This window comes from Sminthopsis crassicaudata, chromosome 1 (genome assembly GCF_048593235.1).
Source record: "Sminthopsis crassicaudata isolate SCR6 chromosome 1, ASM4859323v1, whole genome shotgun sequence".
Lineage (NCBI taxonomy): Eukaryota > Metazoa > Chordata > Mammalia > Dasyuromorphia > Dasyuridae > Sminthopsis > Sminthopsis crassicaudata.
Window position 1 is genome coordinate 167,308,561 of NC_133617.1, and position 17,570 is coordinate 167,326,130.

At 36.8% G+C, this 17,570-nt stretch overlaps 1 long non-coding RNA gene across 1 annotated transcript; it reads left to right on the forward strand.

Annotated features, from left to right (window-relative positions):
* The first annotated feature begins 1,803 nt into the window (after positions 1 to 1,803).
* Positions 1,804 to 17,087, forward strand: LOC141544615 (uncharacterized). The gene is made up of 3 exons (XR_012482705.1): positions 1,804 to 2,007; positions 11,697 to 11,897; positions 16,562 to 17,087. It is a non-coding gene; the product is annotated as an uncharacterized LOC141544615 (long non-coding RNA).
* The last annotated feature ends 483 nt before the right edge of the window (positions 17,088 to 17,570 follow it).

Below are 17,570 nucleotides of genomic sequence, written 5' to 3' on the forward strand. Positions count from 1 at the left end.
CAATCATATTTATTTTCTGTTGTTCCCCATGCCATTTTGAAGGAATCAGTCAACTCCAGATAATGAGAGGGAAATGGGTAAGCAACTCCAGTATAGAAGGAAGATACTATAAAACCTTTCCTTGACGAACCCCACTGGGTCTCCAATTAAGCATCCAGGTGTTCCCTTGAACATGTCAGATAAAAGACCCTATTGCAATCAATATTGACTGGTCCACACTTTCTAATGACTCCCAACAATCATATTCAAGGTATGTTGAACAAGGGTTCTATCTTTCATCAAAAATACACAAGAAAAATGCACAAGACATGTACTTCTGTGGGTAGCTGAGGTATTATAAAGGTATAAAGATATGACTTGTTGCTCAGTCCCTACAAAATTGGCTCATACTGCAAATTAAATAAATCAAACATCTAGGACTTTAGCAAATGACAAGAAAAAATCATCATATCCCTGATCAGAAAAAATAGCCACACATTAAATTCACTTTCTAACTTTCAGTTGTATGATTAACTCCATCCCCAAAACAATAGAGTAAGAAACTAGCCTTTATTGAACACCTACTATGATCTAGGTATTATTATTTGTCCTTCATTTTCAAAGAGGATTAACTCAGATTCTCCAAGTTCCTGGGCTAGCACTCTATCCATTGTATCATAGTAAAGGAGGCTAGGTGGTAAAGCTGGAATTCAAATCTAGCCTTAGACACTTACCAGCTATACGACCCTGAGCAAGTATTTTAGATCTGATTGCCTCTGTTTCCTTATCTGTGTGAAATGGAGATAATAATAGCACCTACTTCTCAGGGCTATGAATATGTAATGAAATAATATTTGTAAATACATGGCAAACTTTAAAGCTCCAAATAAATGCTCTTATTAAATGGTCACTCATTTCCAAAAAAGAGTTTCAAGTTATAACACAGATATTATTAAAGTCATAGATCTATAACAGGAAAGGAACTTAAAGGGCAATTTCATCCAACTCCTTTATTATATAGAAGAAATATAGAACTAGAGAGAGTTAGAATTGAAAAAGTCAAGATTTTGAACCAACAACAAATGAAGCAGGTGATTAGGCCCCAGAAAAGAATTGTCTTCTTCCTTCTCCCCTGCTTTTTTTGCTGTCTATCACCTCACACTACCTACTGTTAGCAATCACTTAATTCCTCATTTCTTAAAGCTTCATCTTCCTCAAAGGTCTAACTCCTAGATCTCTATCCTTTTTCTTACCCTAACCTCTTTCCTTCAGATGTCTTTTATGCAAAAACTCTCTAAATTTCTTCTTTTAAATAATAATTTTTAATATCTTTTGGTTTTTAATGTCATCTGTATTTCTCATTCTATCTCCTCCCCTTTTCTCTGAGAGCAGACAATGCTCTCAGAGCTTATGACAAATAATAAAAAGGAGGAGGAAAATCAATTCAGAAGAAGAAAAGAGAAAGAAAGAGAGGGGGGAAGGAAGGGAGGAAGAAAGAAAGAGTGGAAGGAAGAAAGAGAGGAAGAAAGAAAAAAAGAAAAAAGAAAGAAAGAAAGAGTGGAAGAAAGAAAGAGAGGAAGAAAGAAAGCAAGAAAGAAAGCAAGAAAGAAAGAAAGCAAGAAAGAAAGAAAGCAAGCAAGAAAGAAAGAAAGAAAGAAAGAAAGAAAGAAAGAAAGAAAGAAAGAAAGAAAGAAAGAAAGAAAGAAAGAAAGAAAGAAAGAAAGAAAGAAAGAAAGAAAGAAAGAAAGAAAGAAAGAAAGAAAGAAAGAAAGAAAGAAAGAAAGAAAGAAAGAAAAAAAGAAAGAAAGAGAGAGAGAAAGAGAGAGAGAGAGAGAGAGAGAGAGAGAGAGAGAGAGAGAGAGAGAGAGAGAGAGAGAGAGAGAGAGAGGAAGAGAGAAAAAGAAAACCTCATAATATATAATAGAATTCACAGGACAACAATCTGCCACCTAACCTTTGTGCTTCAGTTTCAGACAACCACCAACTATGAACCCAATGCCAAAGAAGTCAAAACAAATTACTAGCAAGGTAAGGCTCATTTATTTGGCTTAATCTTAACCCTTTAAATGACAGAATTTTTGTGTGTGTGTTCACCAAAATGGAAAGCTTTAATGTTTCCAGGACTTCCAGTTTTCTTTGTGAAGGTGCCCCTTAGACTAATTCAAAATTTTAACTATACACCTTAGTAATTGATTTGTGGGGAGGAGGGACTATAATTTCAATATAGGGCAGTTAGATGATGAAGGGGATAGAGCACTGGACTTGAAATCAGGAAAATTCAATTTAGCCTACTTATTAGCTGTGTTCCCTGAACAAATCGCTTAAGCTTGTTTGCCTCAGTTTCCTCATCTATAAAATGAGTTAGAGAAGGAAATGGCAAACCACTCCAGTATTTCTACAAAGAACCTCTAAATGAAATTACAAAGAGCTGAGCATGACTGAAAACAATTAAACAACAATAGAATGATGCTTTTCAAGGAACTTCTTGCCCCTACATTAAATGGTGCATGTCTACTATGCTTTTTGAGTTCTAGAGATGTCTTTTGTTTTTGTTATTTAAAACAAAAGATGTCAGTCTTCCAAGGGATCCCCTTTGATTGATTAAGGTCAGGTTGTCCAAGCTGTCCCTGGCTGGCTGCAGTCTCCATGCCTACCTCCAAAAGCCCCTCCCCACTATTAATCTGCTGCTTCTAATCTGCTGTGGTCTTGGAAACCAGGGAAACAAGCTTGTTAGAATTGTGTAGCCTGGGGATGGATGTAACTGAGTTTGAGGGGCACGTACTGTGAGCATTTTTTTTTTTTTAATAAATCAGAAGCCTTTTCTTGCTCACTTCTAGACTTTGGCTATATTAAGAATAGGTGAGCTATGATAATAAATAACCTATGGAAAAGACTCATAGAGTTAGATTTGATTCCAAAAAAGTTTTCATTTGCCAGTATGAAAAAAGATCATAAATAGATAATGGAGAAATGATCTTGATCAATGGTATTATAATTTTCACCTACATGGAGCACCAAAAAGATATATGTACGTACAGATCACTCCATTATTAGAATATTTTTAAAAGATAATTCTGATATGAGGGGACATGAAAATTGTAACAATAACAACAATTACAAGTCTCATTCATATAGTTTTTAAAGATTTTTCAAAATGACAGGATAATTGCCACCAAGTACTAAGAAATAAGATTATCAAATAGAAACAGACCTCCCCACTGGAATTGGCCATGACATCATCTTGCCACCTGACCTCCGGCCTACTTGTTTCCCTCCACCCTTACCACCTTCAAATCAATATTACCATTAGAACTGGAAAGGCCATGACAAAGCCCTCGGTTCCAATAAATAATAGTAGCTAACCTTTAAATAGTACCTATTTTGTACCAGGTACCGTGCTAAGTAGTTTATAATTATCTCTTTTGGTTTTAAAATAACCCTAGGAAATAGGTACTATTATCATGCCCATTTTATAGATAAGGAAATTGAAGCAAAGAGATTAAGTGACTTGCCCAGGGTCACACAACTATTGTGTCTGATTTTAGATTTTAAATCAGGAAGAGTCTTCTTGGCTGTAGGTCCAATACTCTATCCATTGTGCCACCCAACTGCCTCCTACTCAATTCACAATCTTTATATCTTGCCTAGCCCTGGGCCAAAGCTCCCTTGTCTGGCTACCTGGAGCTATATGACTTTTATCTCCCTAGTCAGAATTTCTTCATTTTTTACATTTCTGTCCCTAGAATCTAGCATGATATATAACATAGACTAACAGTGTAAAGTTCATACATACTGTTTGCTGATTGTTTTTTTTTATTTAATTTTTAAGAAGATAATTAGAAATGTTTTTCAAGTGATAGCCTAAATAAGTAGGCAGATTTGTGTTTCTCATCTTTTGACCTGAAGATTAGACATTTATTTATTTATTTAGTATGGATCTGCTATTTCATTAACAGAAATGTGAACCATTAACCTATACACAAAAATCCCTGCAGACCGCATGCTACCTTAGTCTTAAAATTTAATATCTATGTTTTATTGTATTTTTATTTACTTTGTGTAATATAACCCAATTATATTTTAATCCTGGGAACACTGTGGACCCAATGCAATTTTCTTGATACCTGTGTTTTTGGGTGTTCCAGGGAGAAAACTTTATTTCCCCTACTAATACAGAATCAACAATTCTACAGCTTATGACTATAGAGTTGCTGGGATCATTGAGAAGTTAATTGAATTGGGAATCATCAAAAAGTGTAAAGCACTAGAACTCAGGTCTTCCTGACTTGGAAGCAGTCACTCTCTTCACTTTACCATGCTCACTTCTCCAAAATAGCACTAATAAACCCAAATCTACTCAGGACTTTTAGAATTCAGGATCTTAGATCTATTTAAGACTTAATTAAGGAGCAGAAACTATAAGTAAGGTTATAAGATAAAAGTTAAAAGCAAGTCAGTTTTTTGAATGTTTGGATGGTTGATGTTTGGTGATTAGAATGGTGCTCTTCAACTCAATATGTGCAAAGGGAATTCATATAGACTCAGATATTCTATCAAAACATGAGGAATTTGCTATAGGCAAGGGAGGGGTGCCAAACTCACAAACTATGCCATATAAAACTTTTTCCACATCTAACGTATACTTGAGAAACATGGAATATTGGCATGAGAAAAGAAAGGTAAAGATTGTGGACATAAAATTCTTAGAACCACCTTGGGAAAGAAATCCATGATAAGATAAAATCAGCAGTGAAATAAATGATCAGAGCATACTCTGATAAAGCAACATGTTGCAATGAATTCAACATTCACATTTTGCAAGATCTGGGCACCCCAAGCAAATGAAAGAAAACCTCAAGGATCCCCACCAGGACTTTATGCTATCCCACGAGACTTTTTTCTCTGCTTCCTTCTACTTTTCAGAGGTCACCACTGCACAGAACAATCCAATAAGGGAGCCACCTTCATCTTCTGGCCTAAGTGAAAGTAATGCTAGTGTACAAAGGCTCAGTCTTTTGCTCCACCTTGAAAAAGCAATTACGGCCCCTTTTTAAAGGGAAGTTCAAGGTGTGGCCCTGGTGAGACAGTAGGTTTTATACTGGGAGCCAGGACTTTGGTTTTAACCTACAGTCCCGCTCAAAGGCTTTCTGTTCTTTTCCCCTCTGTTTATACTGTGTCCTGTTGTTTTCCAAATAACTCCAAGATTAAATCCTACATCCCTATAAACGTTATTTGGGTTTTTTAGCCTTTCTGGAGCTCCTCTGCTAATCTGATGTGTGGAGTGCTTTTCTTTAGAGGTGGACAGGAATTCAGGGCACATTAATGTGGCAACCATTCTCTCCAGCTGGTCAAAGCAACTACACACTTTCTCAAGATGGGTCCAATTTCCCTTAATCCAGAGGTCCATGAGCATGTCTGGTTTATCCAATATAGCATTTCTCACGCTTGAAAGAATGTGATCAATTCTGCCCTAGGTTCACAGAACACAATGCTTCCCTTTGTTTCCACGTCTGGTATTTTTAAGTGGTGTGACATGTTGGGTGGTGTGGTAGGAAGAATATGGGGCTGGCATTTGGAGATTTTAATTCTAGTCCTTGTTCATCCATTAGCCAGCTGTGACCTCAATCGACTTAAGTCACTTTACCATTCAGGCCTTATCTGGAATATAGTTTCCTCATCTATAAAATAACCAGGGTAGACAAGACTATGTACCATGTAACATGATCAGACTAGTAAGGGATCCCCAAAACAAAAATGAGGTAAGCTGCAAGAGTCTCCAATCTACAGCAGTGGAAGGAAAGATGTTCTTAAATGGATGAAATAAAATATATAGGATTACAGAGGAAACCAGTTATATTGAAATAGTTATCCAAAAAAATTGTCTACCCATTGGAGTTTTTGGAGGTCTATGGACTTCAGGTTAAAAATCCTTGCTTTATCTAGATAATATCTTGGACCAAAAAAGTTATGTCAGTTTTCTGGTGATGAACTTCCTCAAGTGTAGCCAAGCTGCTCTTCAGACCAAAGATGCATACATAGTCCATTGGAGCCCAAACTGGAAACTCTTCCAACTCAGCAGGTCTTGCCAGAACTCATCCTCTGTTGGCAGGGTTATCTCACCTGGTGATGAGGCAGTACTTTGCTTTATCACATCAATAATCCTGGAAGCATCAGGCTATCCAAATGATGCAGTCATGAGGTCTCTAGTAAGGTCTACTCTGAATCATAGGTGGTAGAGCTGGTGGTGCTACTTGGGTGTTGGCCAATTTAAGAATTTTTTAAAGAGGAAATAAAAAGAATTATACCAGAAGCAGACTCCAGATGAATAGAGTCAAGAAATAAAGATCATTAATAGGACAGAGAAGCGAAGATTTGACAAGACAGAGAAAAGATGGAAACTCATATTTTTTTAATGACTCTTACGCAGCCTAAGGTTGTACAGGAAAACCTGAGAATGAAGATCTTTAAGCATTTCTTGACTAGGAACATATAGAAACATGCTGGGATCCCCATTAGTAATTGTAATGACACTAATTAAGAAATTATCAGGGAGAGATCCTTGGCTGAGAAATACTGACACTTAACATTGACTGTTCCATCAGAATGATTCAGTATGAATGAACAGCACTTTAGGTAAGAACAAGCCTGAATTATTCAGAAAACTTGCAGCAAGGAGTGGCCAGTTCTGGTCTCTGATTGTTACTAATAGCTAATATTTTTAATAGCATTTACTAAGTGTCAGGCATTATGCTAAACTTTTTACATTGTATTTGACTCTTTACCTTGGGAAGTAGGTGCTATTTTCATCCCCATTTTACAGATGAGGAAACAGACGATTTGGGTTATAAAGGGACATTTTAGAGAATTGCCTAGGGACCTTAGAAGGTTAATTGACCAGGATCATACAGCTACTTACCCAAGCTTACTCAGTAAGTGTCTAAGGGCAGATTTGAATTCTTCCTGTCTCCTGATGAGGTATTCTATCCACTGTACCACCTAACTACTAGTTAGGGAAACAGTATAATTTAAAAAAAAACAAAACAAAAAAAAAAACAACTTTTAAAAGTGAGAAAAGGATCCAAATGTGTAGTTTACTACACTGGATTAGCGAGTGAAAAGAGGTCTCCAACCCAATAAAGTAAAGTACAGGTTCGCCCCACTCCACCCCTTCCTGTTCTGAGCCCTTAGTTTCCATGTTTTCTTGGGTTTGAGTGATTTAGGAACCCATTCTTAATGAATTGGAGGCTAATTGAGGATATTTGAAGCTGGGAAAGAACGGTGAGTTGAAGAGTAATTACTATTTTATAGTCCTTTTGTATAGCACCTTCTATTCTCCAAATCTCCATCCTTCTACCACCCACAAAGCAAACAGCCTTTGATCAAATTTAAAAGGAGACTGTTACAAGAGACCCATATTAAACTCCCAATTGGACCACTGACTAATTCTGCTCAATCAGTGAACAAGTCACTTTCTGGGCCTCAGTTTGCTTATAAGCCAAATAAAGATTTAAATAGGCAACCTCTAAGGATCATCCTAGTGCTAATAATAATTATAATAATTGATAGAAGACAGAGAACCCCTATCCTGGGAATTAGGAGCACCAGGATTCAAGTCCAGGTTCTAACATCTACTAGCTGTATGATCCTGGTCAATTAACCTTCTAAGGTCCCTCGGCAATTCTCTAAAATGTCCCTTTATAAATTTAGAGCTGAAAGAGATCTTGGAGGTGTCCTAGTCTTACAAATTATTTCACAAAAGAAGAAACTCAAGGACAAAAATGAATTAACTTGCTCAATCACATAAGAAAATGCCAAGACATTTTTGGCTTAAGATTCCTTTCCTCTCCTTCCCCACCTCACTCAGTAAATAATTAGAAGAGATGAGCAAAGTTGTACATGTATACTGAACAGCAAATATGGAGGATGATAGAAACATTTGCCTGACCTGCAGAGATTATGGGCTTTGTAGATTTTTCCAGTGACAAATATCAACTACTTCAAAGTTTTCTATGACAACATGAGATCTCAAAGGCTATGCCCATGTAAAGCAGGATCTACCAAGGTAAACATGTTTTGGCAAAAGAGTGAGTCTAACCAAAGACAAAGAGGTCATCATCAGTCGGATCATCACCCACCTTCTTGATCTTATTTCAATTTAATACACTTTGTTCACTTTTCCTTGCAGTCAAACTGGCTGTTCTCCATTCATGACATTCCATCTTCTGCCTCCATGCTCCTCAGTGTCTAGGAATTGCTTCCCCCTCACTTGCATGTCTCAGGATCCCATTTTCCTTCAAAGCATAGTTGAGATATCTCCTGCTACACGACTACATGAAGTTCTTATCTTGTTCACTAGTCCAGTCCCTCTTAAAATTACTTCATATTATTTGATATTGCGCTGAGGCAACAATTCCAACTTTCAAATAAACAAAAGAGTCTCCCACAAATATGCAGAAAGCCCAGGAAAAGGTAGGTTCAAATTTAGAGAACATATGTGGGAAAAAAGGTAATTTTCACTTTTCTCCCTCAGGGGTTTTACTAGAATTCTTTCTTTTCACTTAAGATCATTCCAGTTTCTCAGATTTATGATGGCTTGGTATTTAAAGTTGATCCCCTAGGGTGTGACCAAGTATCCTCAGTCAATGCAAATATGCTTCCTATGCCATGTGATTCCAGTTGATCCAACTTAGTTTTTTCACTTAGTCTAAAGTCTTTGAGGGTTTTTTTTGAGATATGTCCTCAATTCATTAAGATATATAAATAGGGTACAATCTACTATAAATGGATTTGACTGATTATTCCATGGAACCCTATCCTTACACATATAGTTTGCTTTTACTTATCCCAGTGGATGTTGTATATTCACTCCTCCAACTAAGAAAAATGTAAGCTCCTTGAAGGCAGATGCTGTTTTTTCCCTTTATGTTTTTATTACCTACCACTGTGTCATTATGGAATAGGCACTTTTTAAAATGTTTGACGATTGATTGAATGGAGTTTTCATATTATAGCTAAGTAAACCGACTTCAGTTTCTGGCAAACTTCTAGAATATATTATGAAATGGATCATAATTGAGCATCTCAAAAAGGAAGCAGTATTCACAGATCATGAAGAATTCAAAGAAAAGGATAGGCAAATGGGTCAGAGAGGCAACATGGTATCATGGGTAGGGTGTTTGATTTAGAGTCAGAAAAAGCTGGAATATAAGAATGGAAGGGCCTTGGTGTCATTTTAGAGATGAAGGATTCATAATAAAGGTTCAAATGGTTCAAATAAGATTGTGTATCACCAAGTTTTATTTCTATGAAAAAAACTCTGACCAAAAAAGGGAAACTAGTAGAGAGTTTTTGAATGAGAACTAGTGGATGGAAAAAATAGAAGCAAAAATAAAGTGTGATTACATTGCAGCCCACCCAGACAGAAAGAGGAAATGGATAATGAGTTCCAGAAACAGATCACATATAAGGATACTATAACAGTAATAGTAATAGAGACTTTTAGTGATAGAGGACTTTGACAATTAAGGAATACTCCTGCTGGATATCTTTGTAAAAGCAGAGTAGCTTACAGATTCTGACTTCTCCTTGATGAGGATTTAATTCATTAAAAAACAAAGTGATGTAGGCAACTATCTTTTTAGAAATTATTCTGAATCACAAAGGGGAACTAATTGTGACATAAAAAATGATGGGAACCCTGTGGGAAGTGACTGCTTCAACTTAGAGTTCATCAAAGAAAAAAGGGGAAATCCAAGAATAAGCTAACATTCATTCAAAGTATTCAGGAAAATTATAGCAGTAGACTAAAATTTTATATGAGAAATTAGCTCAAAAGGAATCGAATGCTCTTAATTTCTGATAATACCAACTATTCCAACCAGAAAGAAAAGAAGGAATTTCATAAAAGAATGAATATGTAAATACAAAGAAATCATCAACCAACATATATGCATGTTAGAAATTATTCTGAATCACAAAGGGGAACTAGTTGTGACGTAAAAAATGTTGGGAACCTTGTAGGAAGTGACTGCTTCCCAACATGTATATATGTTGGTTGATGATTTCTTTGTATTTACATGTGTATATTTATATATGTATATATAATGTGTGTGCTTATATACACATATATATGTATGTATGTACATGTATATATCCATCAAAATGGAGAAATTCCTTCCATTAATTATTGGATGAAGGTAAGTAATGGGACATAGAGTCTTCCTAGTGATTAGATGGTTGAGGATCACTCATACTACTTATTATCTGTTAAGATAAACTGGTCCCACTCTTCTGAGACTCAGCTCTGGAAGATTCTCTAAGCTATTCAAGATATTCATCTTCTCTTTTGCACCTCTACCAGAGAGAAGCAAGGTTTGGGGGGATGAAGGGAGGGATATCTCTCCTCACCAACCAGAAGCAGTAATGTCTACTTGCAGCAGAATCACAAGGCTATTGTTAACATGTGCTTGCACACAGTCTTCTGAAGATCAACATTTTAGGTCGAGAAGATGGTATTCTGGATTTCCTAAATAGTATAACTAGAAACAAGACTTCTAAAAGAGTAAGGAGATTTCTGGGGCAGAACCAATTTTGAGAATTGCCTCAAGGGGAACTGCAGGGTTTTTATTTCAAGAATTTCAGCTTTCCTGCTGTATCCTGGTCCTCAGAAAAGGAAAAAGACAGTTCATGTGGGAAAGTGAGCCACTTAAAACTAAAAGGCAGAAAAGCTCTAGCTTTTTGTAAGAGAGTACAGCAGTACCATTATAAAGGATTTCAGTTAAGCCAATAGTTGAAATCATAGCCAAATCATACATGATACATGGAATAGAAGCCATAAGAGCAAGCAGGGGGATTAACATAAAGACACAACACTAGTTCTCTAGCATTAATGGAATGAGTTGTCCTACTTTTTATGTAGTTGAACTACCTCTCCAGGTATGAGCCTTGACCACATGTATTCCCTACACCTGACTCCCCCTTATTCCCTGATGATAGTTGTATTTCTGGAACAATATCCCCCATATTTATGGAGAAGATGTCTTATTGCTACTTTTCCTTATGTCATTTCAGTAAATAGCTTTGCTCTGAGATAATTACATTTTTTTTGGCTATTAATGGTAAACACATCTGTGGCTACTAGTTAGCTATAATTTAAGGGTACTAACTCACAAATTACCTTGAACCTTGAGTGGCTGTCTTCTTAGGAAGAAAAAACCTTGGGCCATATGGGGCCCACAACATTTCCGCCTGAATCAGATTAAAATATATTGGAGAAAAATACTTAACAAAATAAGTAAAAATACAGTAAAGCATAGGTAATAACTAAGCCAATATGTAGCCCACAGGGATCTTGATATACCCTAACAGTGTGGGGATGGGAGAAGGGTATCCTAGGATGCTATATATTATACAATAAGTGGTAACTGAGCATATAACAAAGGATTGTCATTATGCTTTTGCCTGTCCTGTCCACTTATAATCTTATACTAAAGAGGAGCCTTTTTGCTAGGATGCTGGGCCTTAACTGGATGTGCTTTTAAACAGCCAACTTGACCTCTCTTTTCTTGAAGTAACCAAAGGGAGATATGTTGTAAATCTCTGAATAAATAAAGAGAACTCAGGCTTTTATTTTCCCACCTAGGCCATGAGCCCATAATCACATGACTCTGCTGCTGTTGCTTTTGTCTCTGCTGAGTCTATTTTTCTACTTTTCTTAGGTGAATCAAAATTGGAAATCATTGCAATCTTATGAACTTCAGAAGTTTGAAAGACTACACTAGAATGATCTGAACACAAAGCCTTATGAGACTCCAACAACCTGCTTGAAGAATGATCTGCCAGAAGACCAGGAACTTGGAATGGTACCAGTCTGCCCAAAGTTGAGTTTGACAAGATGCCAGGCACCTGCCTGACCTAAGGTGGTTGCCTCAGTAGGGAAGCTGGACTCTGAAATAAGGGGCTGACTTGAACAACAGCTACGCTGTATTTGGCTGTACACTTGGCAGGGCAGGGCAGCTTGGCTGCTCCTACTTTTTTTTCCAAGGGAAAACTTCAGTCTAGGAAATACGAGAGGGAAAAAATTAACAATTGAAGCCCAAGATAAGTGAGAAGATGATAAGAGAGCATTTCCAGGCCCAGATATATTGGACAAGTTGTATTCCAAGTTACTGAAACAGGCTGAGTATGAGTACTGAGTCACCGTCCATCATGTTTGAAAAACTTGGAGGAATAAGAGAATTACTCCAATAATCAAACAATCTGTCAATATATATTAGTTGAGACTTGAAAGAAGCCAGGGAAGCTGGGATTTAAAGATGAATAAGGAAAAAATTCTAGAAACAAGGGACAGTCAACAAAAATCCCCAGAGTGAAGAGATAGGGAGATCTTGTTCAAGGAAAATCCAGTGGACTTATACCGACAATGGCCAAATTTCACTTTGATTTTCAAAAAAAGAGAAGAAAATTCATTCTTCAAGAATGAATTCTCTTCTGTATTCTTATGGGGATGGTTTGTTAGAAAGGGAAGTGGAGACCACTAAGAACAAGCATGAGTTCATCAAGAATAAGTCATGCCAGATTAACCTCATTTCCTTTTTTGATAAGGTTACTGACTAATTCGTTGGGAGGGGATGCTTTATAGCTGGGATCCATTTGATATCGGTCAAAATGTATGGACTTTAAACTGGTTGAATGACTTTATCCAAATTCTTTTTGGAAAGGAAAACAGTGACAAAAACAAAATAATTTTTGTTATGTTTTGTTCTTTTCTTAATTTTTAAAAAATCTCAAATATTCATGTTTGAACTGAATCAAAATCAGTTGTTAATGGATGATATTAACCTAGAGGAAGGTCTCTGATGAAATGACACTGGGCTTTACCCTGTTGTGTTCAATATTTTTTACCAATAACTTGAATGATGGCACAAATGATATCTTGAACCAACTGTGGATAGTGTAAGACTGAGAAAACTAGCTAAATATTGCACATCAAAATCAGAATCCAAAAATAATTTCAATCAGTTAAACTGATGGGTCATGTTATAAATAATTTTAATAACTAAAACCTAATAAAGATGTACAGTCCCACACTTGAGTACAGAACATCAACTCCAGAAATACAGAATGAGGAACACATAGCCAGTTTGTCAGTTACTCAGCAAGTATTTATTAAACACTTATTTTGCACCAAATACTGTGCTAAGTGCTGGGGATACAAAGAAAGACAAAAAATAATCATCCTTGTGCTTAAGGAGGTCACAGTTTAAAATGGAGGGGACAACATGCAAGCAAGTATGCACAAATAAGATATATACAAAATAAATTGGAGATTATCTGGGGTGAGGAGAGGCACTAGGATTGAGAGAATGGAGAAAGTCTTCTTGTAGAGAGTGAAAGGTTAGCTGGGAATTGACAGAAGAGATGGAAAGGAAGATGAAGAGGGATGCATGGATGAGGGACAGCCAGTGAAAATGCTGTCTCAGGAGATGTGGCATCTTACTTCAGGTACAAGAAAATCAGTGTCATTACATTGCACAGTACATTTATGAGAAAAAGATCTGGGAATCTAAGTGGGAATCTGAGTTGAATTGGTATAGTAGAAAAGAAGTGAATTGATTTTATTTCATTAGTATAAAGAAAGTGGCCATTAATAGGGAGGTAATGATTCTACTGTCCTCAGCCCTGATCATATCACACCAAGAACACCAATGGTTTCAGTTCTGAACATCCCATTTAAATAGAATTGTGATTGGATTGGATTAATGGAAAGAGAAATGAAGACCATCCTATGCAAAGATCAGTTGAAGAAACTGGGATCAATTCAGAGAAAAAGAACCAAGGGAAGCTAAGAAGATTAGCTTCAAGTGTCTAAAAGGAGGAAAGAGGGATAAGACTTGTTCTGATTAAGAGCAAAATTAGGGTCAGTGGGTGAAATTTCCCTAACAGCTAGAGAAGTCCAAAAATAGAATAGTAGAATTTCCATAATTCTCTCATTTGGAAAAGAATTAATTCTTTTCATTAGACACTTTCTAGCAATAGATGATGGTTCCTGTGGAGCACTGTAGAAGAGAGTCCTCTTTCAGATACAGGACAGAATTCTAAAATTCTGTTACCAAGCTATGGTCACCTATCTAGTCAATCAAATTATATTTTCTAAAGGTAAGGAGGGAATCAAGTCCACATACATAAGGATGAACCCAAACAAACTGGAGCCAGTACTAGACAAAAGTTGAGAAAGAGATTTAGGATCTATGACTTGTAGCTATCAGTCCAAACTAGTAGTACGAAAGCATCCTGGAATGCTGTGTGTGGGTGTGGCAGTGGGGTGGGTGGATGGGTGGAATAACCCCAAACACAGAAACCACCAAAGGGCCAAAGAAAAACTGAAAGGAACATTCTTTAGGAAAGGTGATTTGGAGGTGACATTGCATTTAAGTGAGATCTATGACATTGCCTTTGTTAAGTCCAGTACAAAAGCAATTAGGTTCCTGTATCTTTCTGTGCAAGGTTTATTCTGATCTCATCAGCCAGAACCTTTACCCCCAAAGCAAAAGGCACGGATACCAGAGTATAGAGATAAAGGAATATAAGTAACTTGTCATCCTTCCCTTGTTGGGAGGTCGGGTAGCAGGGCCCAGGACCTCACCAGTCAACACACTCATAAAAGTGCAAAAATAAATCTTTAAGAGACCATTCACTTAATACTACTACCTAGTCACAGTGAGATGTCCCTCCCTTGAAAGCTTAGTCCAGATGGTGTTTATCAAGGAAGATAGGAAGAAGGAGCAGCAGTGTTTATTCGGAGGAGGCAAAAGATCTTTTGTCACTGTTTATTGACCACTCCTGACACATTCACTGACCTGTGTGCATTTAATCATTTTGTTGAATGGACATTAGAAAATTTTGTTGAAAAATATTTCCCCAAGTGTATATATAATCCCTGTTTTCACTTTAGGTTCAGTCAAACAAAGGGCTAATCTTTATAAAATTCTACACAAACATTATTATTCTTTACCAATTCGGTTCTACAAACATTTGCTAGTAGTAGTAAGAGCAAAGATTTGGATCACAAGGCTAGGAAGAAGAGTACAAAGATAGCTCCTCCACGTGAGTTATAATGTAAAGGGGAAAGTGAGATGTGTACACAAATAACTGGTTTTAGAGGGTGACAATCAAAGACATAGGGGAGAGAGACCCATACTGCATAACAATTCTGATTTTTGAAGAAAAAGTGTTGGGAAAAGTGGAGGAAGAAATGGAAGGCCTGTGCGGGGTGGGCTCTGAAGTAGAGGAGGTGTGTTAGGAAGCTTGGAGAGAATTGGAGCCAGGAAGTAACACCTCAACTGAGCTGAGTAGGGCTGGTTCTCACACCCCTGATCTAAAGCACTGATTTGTCAAGTGAATTACAGCTCATTAGAGTTTAAAGGAGCTTTGACATCACCAGAAAAAGAAAAAAGAAAAAAAAGAAAAAGAAAAGGGGAAGGTGATTGCCCAGAACATACTGCTGGTCAGTCAGTGACTTAGCCCAGTTTTTCTGACTATCCAAGTCTAAAAGTCTGCTCTTTCTACTGAATTGCACTATGAAATTTATAAGAAGAAAGAAAGAAAGAAAGAAAGAAAGAAAGAAGAAAGAAAGAAAGAAAGAAAGAAAGAAAAGAAAGAAGAAAGAAAGAAAAAGAAAGAAAGAAAGAAAGAAAGAAGAAAGAAAGAAAGAAAGAAAGAAAGAAGAGAAAGAAAGACAAGTAAAGGAGAAAGAAAGAAAGAAGAAAGAAAGGAAGAAAGAAAGAAGAAAGAAAAGGAAGAAAGGAAGGAAAGAAAGGAAGAAAGAAAGGAAGAAAGAAAGGAAAGAAAGAAGAAAGGAAGAAAGGAAGAAGGAAGAAAGGAAGAAAGAAAGGGAAGGAAGGAAGGAAGGAAGGAAGGAAGGAAGGAAGGAAGGAAGGAAGGAAGGAAGGAAGGAAGGAAGGAAGGAAGGAAGGAAGGAAGGAAGAAGGAAGAAGGAAGGAAGGAAGGAAGGAAGAAAGGAAGAAAGGAAGGAAGAAAGAAAGAAAGAAAGAAAGAAAAGAAAGAAAGAAGAAAGAAAGAAAGAAAGAAAGAAAGAAAGAAAGAAAGAAGAAGAAAGAAAGAAAGAAAGAAAGAAAGAAAGAAAGAAAGAAAGAAAAGAGAAGAAAAAAGTTATGGGTTATAAGACACTACAACTAACTGATTTAATCATGTGAGTCAAATAGCTGGCCTATTCAATGGGGAATTGGAGCTCAATCACAGTGAGACCAGTTGCTAGACTGAATTTACCAAATGGTTGAAGTGATTCAATGGCTACATTCATAGACTAGGTCTTCCATAGCAGAACTTGGAATTAGAAATGTGAACTCTGTATTACTAAGATAATTTCTAGATCGAGTTTCCTATGGAAAATTCAATTAAATTCAAGAAGCCTTTATCAGTAATGTAGAGATTATCTGCAAGGCTATAAGTGTTAGATGCTAGGAATAAAACCACCAGAAGAAAATAAAACCTTCCCTAAAGGAGTTGACATTCTATTGAAGGAGATTCATTGTTTTGTTTTGTTTTGTTTTCCCCTCAACAGAGATGACTGAACCATGGAGAGATGGGTGTTGCTAGATGTGATGGCTATTCAGTGAACTCAAGCTGTCCAGAGACTTTGAGAATTCAGTCTGAGTGGGACTTTCTACAACACTATACACTTTTTGGAGAGGATGAGTGGATAGCTCTCTAGGCCTGGAGTCCGGGCTTGAATCTGGCCTGAGATACTTCCTAGCATATGATTCAGCCAAATTACTTGGCCTCTGTTTGCCTCAGTTTCCTCAAGTGTAAAGTAGGGATAATAACAGATTCAAAGGAGAGAGTTTATAAAGCACTTACCACAGTGCTTGTTACTTAGTAGGTGCTATGTAAAATGCTTATTCCTCCTTGAGCTTCTTCTTCCTTCATCTATTCTACTGACAGAAGATATGGGCCTTGAATGAGTTGCTAAAAATGTAGCTCTGAGTTGGAACTGGAATGAACATCAAGCAGCCTTGGGAGTTTTTGTCTCTTGGTAGAATTTAATAGGGAGTTATTTTTATGAGTTACTACAACATTGTTAAAGTATTCATTAAAGCATACATATAGGTTCTTTATTTTATAAACATTTCTTTTGTGGTACAGGAAGTAAACAGTTGTTTAATACTTGATCCTATTTTATACTCTGTTACCTTCAAAAGTTCAAAAATTCTTTAAGGGATACTGCTAATTTGTTTAAGGAAGAATCTGGTTGGTTGTTGTCCTTTGTTCTTGAAGAGGACCAAAATAACATCACTATGTTGGAGTTAAGTGTGTCTGACTATAGCTGATCAGACCAATAAATGGTCAGCATGCTCTGCCACAGGTCGGACACAAATATTCCACATGAACATTTTGGGTAGTTTCTCAAATTTTACACATATCATGTTTTTTTCTGGGCTAATTAGATTCTGCTTTGCAAAGAACACAGCACTTTCTCTGATGAGGGTACACCATGCTGGGCAGTCCTATGCCAGTGTCTCCCATGTCATATAATTGATTCTAAAGTTCTTGAGAGCTTGAGAGTGTCCTGG